This window comes from Bubalus kerabau, chromosome 1 (assembly GCF_029407905.1).
Source record: "Bubalus kerabau isolate K-KA32 ecotype Philippines breed swamp buffalo chromosome 1, PCC_UOA_SB_1v2, whole genome shotgun sequence".
In the NCBI taxonomy this organism is placed as follows: domain Eukaryota; kingdom Metazoa; phylum Chordata; class Mammalia; order Artiodactyla; family Bovidae; genus Bubalus; species Bubalus kerabau.
In genome coordinates, this window is record NC_073624.1 from 157,431,658 (window position 1) to 157,442,069 (window position 10,412).

General features: G+C 43.4%; 1 pseudogene; it reads right to left on the bottom strand.

The window, feature by feature from the left end:
• Positions 1 to 8,469: 8,469 nt before the first annotated feature.
• Positions 8,470 to 9,246, bottom strand: LOC129656411 (40S ribosomal protein SA-like; annotated as a pseudogene).
• Positions 9,247 to 10,412: the final 1,166 nt, after the last annotated feature.

Here is a 10,412-nt window from a genome sequence, read left to right on the forward strand (position 1 = left end):
TTGCCTAGAGAAATAGCAAAGGTCCTTTCCAGCTCTAAAATTCTGTGATTCTATTTGGGAAATGACCAGAAAATAGCACAGCACATCTCATTCCAAATAAATCAAGGAAGCTATGGACACTCTCTAACTCCTAACCATACCTTTTCAACAAATTCCTCATTCCCTCGAAACAATAGTTCAATGAAAATGTCCCGGGGATGGAAACTTTCATCTGTTTGGGTTCCTCCTCTATCTGCAGTGCCCAGGCCACTGCCTGACACGTTGTTCAATAAATATTTACTGGCCAACTGGATCCAGTAGTTTATTAAGGATGCTTAATAACAAAGGACAACAAACTAGCTGGCTTTGAAATCATAAGAAGTCACTCTGACAGCTTTGGAGGGCAGACATCCAAAATCCAGATGCCGACAGGACCGTGCTCCTTCTGATACCTGCAGGGGAGAATCCTTCCTTGCTTCTTGCTAACTTCCAGGGATGGTGGCCATCAATCCTTGGGGTTCCTTGGATCATAGATGCATCACTTCAGTTTCCACCTCTGCCCTCATGTGGTCATCTCCCTCCTGTGTCTCTGTCTTTTCCTTTCTTATAAGGACACCAACCACACTGGACTTGGGCCCACCCCAATAACCTTAACTTGATTCCCTCTGCAAAGACCCTTTTTCCAAATAAGATCACATTGACAGTTTCTAGGAGTTGGTTCTCCATTACATCTTTTGGGGGACGTGATTCTGCTGTAACACTGACAAGATACTCAAACACGTCCTGGGATGTTCCATTCCTGACTTCTGTTTCGGAAGGGCTCCTGCTGGAGTGGGCTCCTTGCCACTTCCCGGCGGAGCCAGTGTTTCCTTTTCAGGAGCCAACACAGCCTGGTGGTGGTGATGGTGGGGGTTGGGGCGTCTTCTATTTCTAGATCCCTAAGGCTGGAAGGAATTTGGGGCCCATCTGGGCTTCCCCCTCATGTTCCAGCAGAGTAAAACTGAACCAAGGAAGGGACACAGGCTGGCTCTGGGTCCCAGAGGAGGTAGGTTAAGCCTGCCCCATTTCTCCTTGGTCACTGTTTACAATCTGCCTGCATTCTAGAAGGGACTTACAGGAGGCTAATAGGAAGCTTGTATGGTTGCCTCAATTTGAAGCCATGAACCATCTGGGGTGGGCTTGTGAAGGAGGAGTTAGAATGCATTTGCTCAAATTAAATAATTCTTGGGCTCTGTGAGGGTCCCTTTGTGGCTGATTATGGGACGCATCTGCCAGCTCCTGCTGCCCCTGCCCTTTTGCCGGGGACAAGGCTGCTGGACCAGGAGATGAAACATACAGAAGAGACAGCAGACATTCCAGAGGGGCCCCAGGTTGACTCCAGAGTAGGGGTTCAGTCATGTCTGGGTGTGTTGGAGGGGCCCGCTGGGAGTTTATTTGCATGATGACTGCAGCTGTTTTCTATCACTGTCATAAAAACAATTGCAAGCTTAGGGGCTCAAAAACAACTTGAGTTTATCAGTTCATAGTTCTGTGTGTTAGAAGTCTGGGTGAGCTGGGCAGGTTTCTCCAATCCAAGTCTCACAAAGCCAAGGTCAGTGTGTTGACTGGCCAGGACTCTTCTCTGGAGGTGCTGGGGGAGACTCTGCTCCCAGCCTCACCCAGTTCTGTCCCTTGTGGCTTCCCCACTGAGCTCCTGTTCCCTCCTGGGTGTTGTGGGAGATCTCCGTCAGCCTGGTAAGACCCCCTACTTTCCTCATCCCATCGCCTGCTCTGTCTTCAAAGCCAGCAATGACACAGCAAATCCTTTTCATGATCCGATCTCTTCAGCTTCTTCTGCCTCAGTTCTTCTGTCTCCACTTGAGAAAGTTCTCTGCTTTTTAAGCTCATACGATTAGAGCAGGCCCACCCAACTAATTCAGATACTCTCCATGTTTTAAGCCCATAACCTTAATTATGCCTGCTAAGTCATTTTTGCCATGTAACATAACTCATTCTAAGGTTCCAGTGATTAGGGTATGCATGCCTTTGGGAGATCCTCTGTTTCCTGGGACCCCAGTGATCCTAAAAGAAGAGGAAGCCTCAGGGGTTGGAGGGAGATCTGAGTCTGAGTTACAATTTGGCGTCTTCCACTCATCTCAGCCCAGCGTCTTGGGGCAGACGATGAGAAAAATGGGGGTAAGGGCTCAGCTGTTACTGGAAGTAAAAATTAATGAGCTGTTTCTACAAAAATGTTCGTAAGTTGGGAGCACTTTGCGACGTCTTTGTGAAGGTGTGACACAGAAAATGGGACAGATCTCTTTTTCCCTTTAGTGCAAAATATAGTTTCTCCTGCTGCCCAGGGGCTTAGAAGGGGCATCTCCCAGTGCAGCACCTCAGCACTGGCAGACTTGCCTGATGGCTGGGTGCTTGGCAATGCTGGTGGCAGTGCCAAGGGCCAGAGGTAGTGCCAGATTCTGGGCCAGCCTAGGAAGACCACCTCCTGGGAAGCTTTGCTAGGTGGGCCTTGGGAGCAGTGGCTGTGCTGAGAGGTCTTCATGGAACCTTTGGAACAAGGAGTCCACCGGAAGCAGACCTTCTTGGGAGGGCTGGATAAAAATGGAGCTAACGTGACCATCACAGGCTGGTGGGGAATACTGCTGGGATCGTATGTGCATGTGTGAATATAGTTATATGAGTATAGATTTATGTAATCACCATCACAATTAAGATAGAGAACAGTTCCATCACTCATCCCCCCACAGAATTCCTGGTGCTGCTGCTTTTTGTCACCCCCCTACCTGTATCCCATGCAACCACTGATCTATTCTCCTTCTCCATAGTTTGCCTTTTCCAGAATGTCATAGAAGTGGAATCAGACAATATGTAAACTTATGAGGTAGCTTTTTGCTCGGCCTAATGCCTTTGAGATGCGCTCATGTTGTGACGTGCATTAAAAACCCCTTCTTTGTTATTGCTGAGTACTTAGTATTCCAGTGTTTAAATGGACCACAGTGTGTTTATCCATTCACCCACTGAAGGACATTTAGGCTGTTTCCATTTTGGGCAATTATAAATGGAATGCTATTTGCATGAACACATTTTTATTTCTCTTGAGTAAATGCCCAGTAATGGATCATTAGGTCATGCAGTAAAAGAAACTACTGAACTGTTTTCCAGAATGGCTGTTCTTTTTTGCATTCTCTCCAGCAATATATAGCGTTCCAGTTGCTCCATATACTCACCAGCATTTGTGGGATTTTTTGTTGTTGTTGTTGTTTTTGCCATTCTGATAGATTCTGATGGTATCTTGGATGTTTATTTTATTTTGAATTTCATGAACTTATTTGCCATCTGTGTGTCTTCTTTGGGGAAATGTCTCAATTGCTTGCCCAATTTTTTTATTGGGTCATTTATGTTCCTTCTTTTGAGCTTTGAGAGTTATTTGTGTATTCTGGATACAAGTCCTTTGTCGGGTATGTGGTTTACAAATATTGTCTCTCAGTCCGTAGTTCATCTTTTCGTTTTCTTCACAGTGTCTTTCATGGGAAAAAAGCTTTAATGAAGGCCCATTCATCAACTTGTTTCTTTACTGAATGATGCTTTTAATGTCACTTCTAAGAACTCTGCCTGACTCAAGGTCATGAAGATGTTCCCTGACGTTTTCTTCTAAAGGTTTAATCATTTTAATTTAGATCTATAATCCGTTTTGTGTAAAGAATGTGTGAACTTGTTTTTTTTGTTTCATTTTGTATTTTGCAATGGATATTGAATTGTTCCATTGCTACTTCTTACAGAGATAATCTCATCTCTATTGAATTTATCAAAAATCAGTTGGTCATATTTGTATCTATTTCTGGGTTATTTATCATGTTTTATCAATTTACTTGTTACCAAGGCCCAGCAGTCTTGATTTTGTTGTTGTTCAGTCTCTTAAGTCGTATTCGACTCTTTGCAACCCCTTGGACACCAGACTTCCCTGTGCTTCACTATGTCCCAGAGTTTGCTCAAACTCATGTCCATTGAGTCAGTGATGCTATCTAACCATCTCATCCTGTCACCTCCTTCCCCTCCTGCCCTCAATCTTTCCCAGCATTAGGGTCTTTTCCAGTGAGTCAGGTCTTTGCATGGTCATAGTATTGGAGCTTCATCTTCGGCATCAGTCCCTCCAATGAATATTCAAGGTTGATTTCCTTTAGGATTAACTGGTTTAATCTCCTTGAAGTCCAAGGGACTTTAAAGAGTCTTCACTTGTTTACTGGAGCTTTAAAATGGAGTCGTGTCACTTCTCTAAATCTTTTTTTTTTCTCCAAATTTGTTATGGCTATTCTAGTTCCTTTTTCTATAAATTTTAGAATCAGCTTGTCCATATCTACAAAACATTCTGCTGGGATTTTGATTGGGAGTGCCTTAAATCTATAGAACAATTTGAGGGAAAACTGACTTCTTAACCATATTGAGTCTTTCAATCCAGAAACACAGTATGTCTCTACACTTATTTAGGTGTTATTCCTTTAATAAGCATTTTGTAGTGTTTATCATGCAAGTCCTGAAGATGTTTTCTTAGATTTATTTAATTTGGGGGAACTTTGTACATAAGTAATTAAATGTTGTACATGGTATCGATTTTTAAAATTCTGGCTTCCAATTGCTTATTACCAGCATATAAAAATGTGATAGATTTTTTCATGTTGACCTTATATCGTGCAACCTTGCTAAACTCAATAATAAGTATTTTTGTTTTGTTTTTTATAGATTCTTTGTGATTTTTTTTTCTTTGGTCATGTTGCCTGTGAATAGGGATAGTTTTAGTTCTTCCTTTAAAATCTGTATGCCTTTTATCTGTTTTTCTTGCCTTATTGAGCTAGGGCTTCTAGTATGATACTGCATAGCAGCTGCGAGAATGAATAACTTTGCCTTGTTCTCTGTTTTGGGAAGGCAAGCATTCAATCCTTCATTATTGAATTTGATGTTAGCCATGAAATTTTTGTAGCTATTCTAAATCAAGTTAAGGAAGTTCTCCTCTAATCATTATTTGCTGAAACTTTTGTCACAAATGTATGTTGAATTTTGTTAAATTTTTTCTGCACCGATTGATATGATTGTGTGGCTTTTATTATTTAGCCTATTAATATTATAGCTTGTGTTCATTAGTTTTAAAACATTTAACTAATCTCCATTCCTGAAATAAATCTAATTCTGTGGTCATGTATTATTTTTTAATATATTTTGCTAATATTTTCTTGAATATATTTGCATGTTCATGTGGGGTATTAGTGTATAGCTTTTTTTTCTAGTGCTGTTTTTGTATGATTTTGGCTTCAGAGTAGTGACGGCCTTATCAAATGAGTCAAGAGGTTATTCCTTCTATTTTTTGGAAATTATTATATACAGTCAGTATAATTTTTCTTTAAATATCTGGCAGAATATGGCAATAAAACTATATTGGCCTGGAGTTTGAATGACAAACTCTTCTTCTTTAATAAATATAGGACTACTCACATTATCTATTTCTTCCTAGGTGACTTTTAGTCATTTATTGCTTTCAAGTAATAAGACCATTTCATTTAAGTTATTGAATTTATGTGCATAAACTCATTTATAGTGTTCTCTTTTTACCCTTTCAGTATCTATGGGATCTATGACTTTGGAGGTTTTAGGGGACTTAAAAATAACACCCCCTGTCTTCCCCCATTGCTCAGGAAGGGATCAGGCAGTAGCCTTTGATCCTGATAAAGCCAACTTGGTGAACATTAATTTGCTTTAGATGGGAGGCTCGCTAACACACCTGGGATGATACTCAACCATCTAATCATAGTAGTTTTGAAAAACACAGGCTCTGTTACTCTAGCCAGCCTCTGCAAAACCTGTGACTTGTAGGGATGTGCTCTCTACAGGTGATAGCTTTTAAAGTAGCAAGAAGAAAAGAAGTCTCTGTGCTAGAGATTGAATGTTTGTGTCTCCCCGAAATGCACTTGTTGAAACCTAATTCCCAATGTGATGTTGTTTGGAAGTGAGGCCTTTGAGAGGTGACTGGGTCATGAGGATGGAGTCATCATGAATGGGGATTAGTGTCCTTGTAAAGGAGACCCCTTTCTACCATGTGAGGACACAGTAAGAAGATGGCCTTCTATGAACTGGGAAGCAGGTTCTCACCAGGCTCTGAATCTGCCGGTAGCTTGATCTTGGACTTTCCAGGCTTCAGAACTGTGATAAATAATGTTTGATGTTAAGCCAGCCAGTTTCAGGTGTCTTTGTTATAGCAGCCTGAATGGACTAAGATGCCCTGCATGTCCATTTCCTTCTCACACACTCGCCAGACAAGGTGGGTAGAGAGTGTTAGGCTAGCAGAGGTTCCTCTGCACTGAAGCATGAGCTAGGGGGAAGGAGATTCCCCTTCAATAACTCACAAGAACTGTACTCTAATCACAGTGGAAATAACTGGAGAAGTTGGGGAGGGGAGGTGACCTCATGTCCCACAATAACTGGTGGGAACAAAAGCCAAATAAATCTCCCTGGTTAGACTAATGTCATATGCAGGTTCATGTCTAACACAGGTTACAGAAATCACAATGGGATACATTAAATTTTAGATCAGACCTTTGTGACAGTGTTGTGACAATATGGAGGAAGTGATGACCAAGTGCAGAGTCCAGAATGAGAGTAGAGTCAGGCCAGACTTCACGGAAGGAGTGTGACTTACATAAGTAATGGATGGAAAGGGGCTAGAACTCAGGGGGATGGTGAATGGGGAGGAATGGGGGGCATAAGGTGGGAGAAGTGAGTTGGAATGGGATAGAAAAGGGTTTGACATGTCATGCTAAGAGTCAGGGGTACTCTTTTAGGGAGAGGAGCTAGGGAGGTGTTCATGAAGAACAGTGCTGGGGGAGACACGTCTTGGAAAATAGTGAAATATCTCCATCAGATCAGATCAGATCAGTCGCTCAGTCGTGTCCGACTCTTTGCGACCCCATGAATCGCAGCACGCCAGGCCTCCCTGTCCATCACCAACTCCCGGAGTTCACTCAGACTCACGGCCATCGAGTCAGTGACACCATCTAGCTATCTCATCCTCTGTCGTCCCCTTCTCCTCCTGCCCCCAGTCCCTCCCACCATCAGAGTCTTTTCCAATGAGTCAACTCTTCGCATGAGGTGGCCAAAGTACTGGAGTTTCAGCTTTAGCATCATTCCTTCCAAAGAAATCCCAGGGCTGATCTTCTTCGGAATGGACTGGTTGGATCTCCTTGCAGTCCAAGGGACTCTCAAGAGTCTTCTCCAACACCACAGTTCAAAAGCATCAATTCTTCGGCGCTCAGCCTTCACAGTCCAACTCTCACATCCATACATGACCACAGGAAAAACCATAGCCTTGACTAGATGAACCTTTGTTGGCAAAGTAATGTCTCTGCTTTTGAATATGCTATCTAGGTTGGTCATAACTTTGCTGCCAAGGAGTAAGCATCTTTTAATTTCATGGCTGCAGTCACCATCTGTAGTGATTTTGGAGCCCAGAAAAATAAAGTCTGACCCTGTTTCCACTGTTTCCCCATCTATTTGCCATGAAGTGATGGGACCGGATGCCATGATCTTCGTTTTCTGAATGTTGAGCTTTAAGCCAACTTTTTCACTCTCCTCGTTCACTTTCATCAAGAGGCTTTTTAGTTCCTCTTCACTTTCTGCCATAAGGGTGGTGTCATCTGCTTATCTGAGGTGATTGATATTTCTCCCGGCAATCTTGATTCCAGCTTGTGTTTCTTCCAGTCCAGCATTTCTCATGATGTACTCTGCATATAAGTTAAATAAACATGGTGACAATATACAGCCTTGACAAACTCCTTTTCCTAATTGGAACCAGTCTGTTGTTCCATGTCCAGTTCTAACTGTTGCTTCCTGACCTGCATACAAATTTCTCAAGAGGCAGATCGGGTGGTCTGGTATTCCCATCTCTTTCAGAATTTTCCACAGTTTCTTGTGATCCACACAGTCAAAGGCTTTGGCATAGTCAATAAAGCAGAAATAGATGTTTTTCTGGATCTCTCTTGCTTTTTCTATGATCCAGAGGATGTTGGCAATTTGATCTCTGGTTCCTCTACCTTTTCTAAAACCAGCTTGAACATCAGGAAGTTCACGGTTCACATATTGCTGAAGCCTGGCTTGGAGAATTTTGAGCCATAGCATTAGCAAAAGTCATTGCTCAAGGCCCCAAGTTAGTGCCCATCTTCCCTCACTCTTCCCCCAACTCCACCTCTCTGATGCCCTCCCCTGGGGCCCTTGGACCCCATCACAAGCCAGCAAGCAGAAATTAATGCCTGGCTCTGCAGGCCACTGCTTTGGTCTGTGGCTGAGGTCTATCCTGATGTTCTTGGGGGTTGGTGCCCATGTATCCTGGCTCTTAGGTGAGTTTTTTCCAAACAACTATTTGCCATCAACCCATTTCCATTTTGAGAGTTTGAGGAAGAACAGCTTAAGACCACTCAGTGGTTGTTCCTACCCATTCGGTGGTCTGAGCAGTTTTCAGCAGCAGGCTGAGCAGTCTTCACAGGGGAGTTGAATAGTCTCAGAGGGCACCTGCATGCCTTCAGACCCTCAACTCAGGTTGCAGAGCTGGAGCAGTCCATCCACCCTGAAATTCCTCCTTGGTCACAGTCTTGTCAACTGCTGCCTGCTCTTCTTTGCAGTCTTTTCAGAATCTCTGCAGAAGCAGAGATGAGGCATGACTTTCCATGGGGGTTCACTGGAGATGCCATGCATGTGCAGAACTTCCTGGGCAAACAGCCACATCAGATCCCCTGAGTGAGCTCTCTCATCGTTGCACGGGATGGCGGCAGCCACAGAGCACAGAGGAGTGTTTGTATTATACAGAGCAGTGGTTGGCAGGTTAGTGTAAGGGGCTTCTGTGAGACGCTGGTGGTCAGCCCTGGGATCAGTAACCACCAGAAGTCTTGGCTACCAGAAGGCTGCCCTGATCAGGTTAGTCAAGGTTCCAGGAGTGAAGCGGCCAGCAGTAGGAGGGGATCCAGGGGCAGCAGCAAATTTGTTGGCCACTATTCCCAGAAGGATATGACACTGGTTCATCAGTTGGGTTTTCAGTGGCAACAATGGCATAAGCCATCTGCAGAAGCTTCGGCCAGGTCTCCTGCAGACTTATGATGGAGGCACCACCCCCTTCCTTTTGTAGATGTACTATTCCACTTGGAAGTCAAGGTTGGTGCTACCTCACTGGGTTCCTGATGCAAGGAGTTTGAGGACCTCCTTCTCCTTCATTTGCAGGACATTGAGGGCTCTGGACATTGTGAAAGTTTCCTTTTAAGTTCCAGTGAGAATCCAGAACTATGTCATATGGACAGTTTTCTGGGTAGTGCGGAAAGATGATTCTTAGGTATTTTGTCTCTCCACCTTCAGCAGCCATGAGGACGTGATGGGGAAGCAAGAATTCATGCTGCCCAGGGATCTTGCCCTTCCACTCTGAGCTCTCAAGTCCTTCATCTGAATGTGGCAGGCACAAGACCACAGACCTTGGAGAACTCCTCATGTTTGGATTTAAAAACAAAACCATAGCATTTCATAGAATTATTTTCCCTCAATAGAATATAAGTTCCAGGAGAGAAAAGTAGTTCCTTTGGACCCTGCTCTCCCTTTAAGTCAAATAAACATTTGTCAAGGAGGAACAAGACAGAATTCCTTGTGATCAGATGCTCCTGGTTCTACAGCAATTTATCAAAGCCCTTCTCATCAATTAGAGAAATATTTGAAAAATCATCACAGCTCCTGCAAACGCCTCATGTATAATTCAAAGCGGTGGCTCCGGATGGAGTGAGGAAGCTACAGAAGTGAGCACTGCCTTTTGAAGGTAAACCTGCCTATTGTCCCTTTCATCCCAAACCTCGGAACAAACTCCGGGGCCCTTGAAAATTGTATTTCTACTGAAGTGTAGACATCTTAAGCCTGACGTGTAGACACTTTACCTCCCAGTGAGCCCCCTATAGGGACACCATTCCTCAGTTCTTGGAAACTAGGTGTCCCTATGAGATTAAGACAATTAGAAGGGACCCCCTCATGTGGGCAGTATTCTGCTTTTTAATCCCAGCCCTCAGTACCGAGTGATTCCAAGAAGGCAACCAATAAAGAAAAAAACAAACAAGTGATCAAGTGATAACCATGTAAAGCACCCTCACTTTTCTTTTTTCACTTGCTAGTCCCACAAGTCAGGTATTAGCTTGATTTTATAGATAGGAAGACTAAAACAGAGAGTTGAAATGACTTGCTCAGGGTTGCACAGCAGATTTACAGCGAATAGTGTTTGTACTTCGACCACCAGACACTTTCCCTGTGGGTACAAACCCAAATTTCAATTTTGATTCTGTTCCTCGACTTGAACAATATGGAGACCCACAAGTGAGAAATTGATCTTTTTTTTTTTTCATTGAAATTTGGTTTGGAATAAAAAGGCTTATATA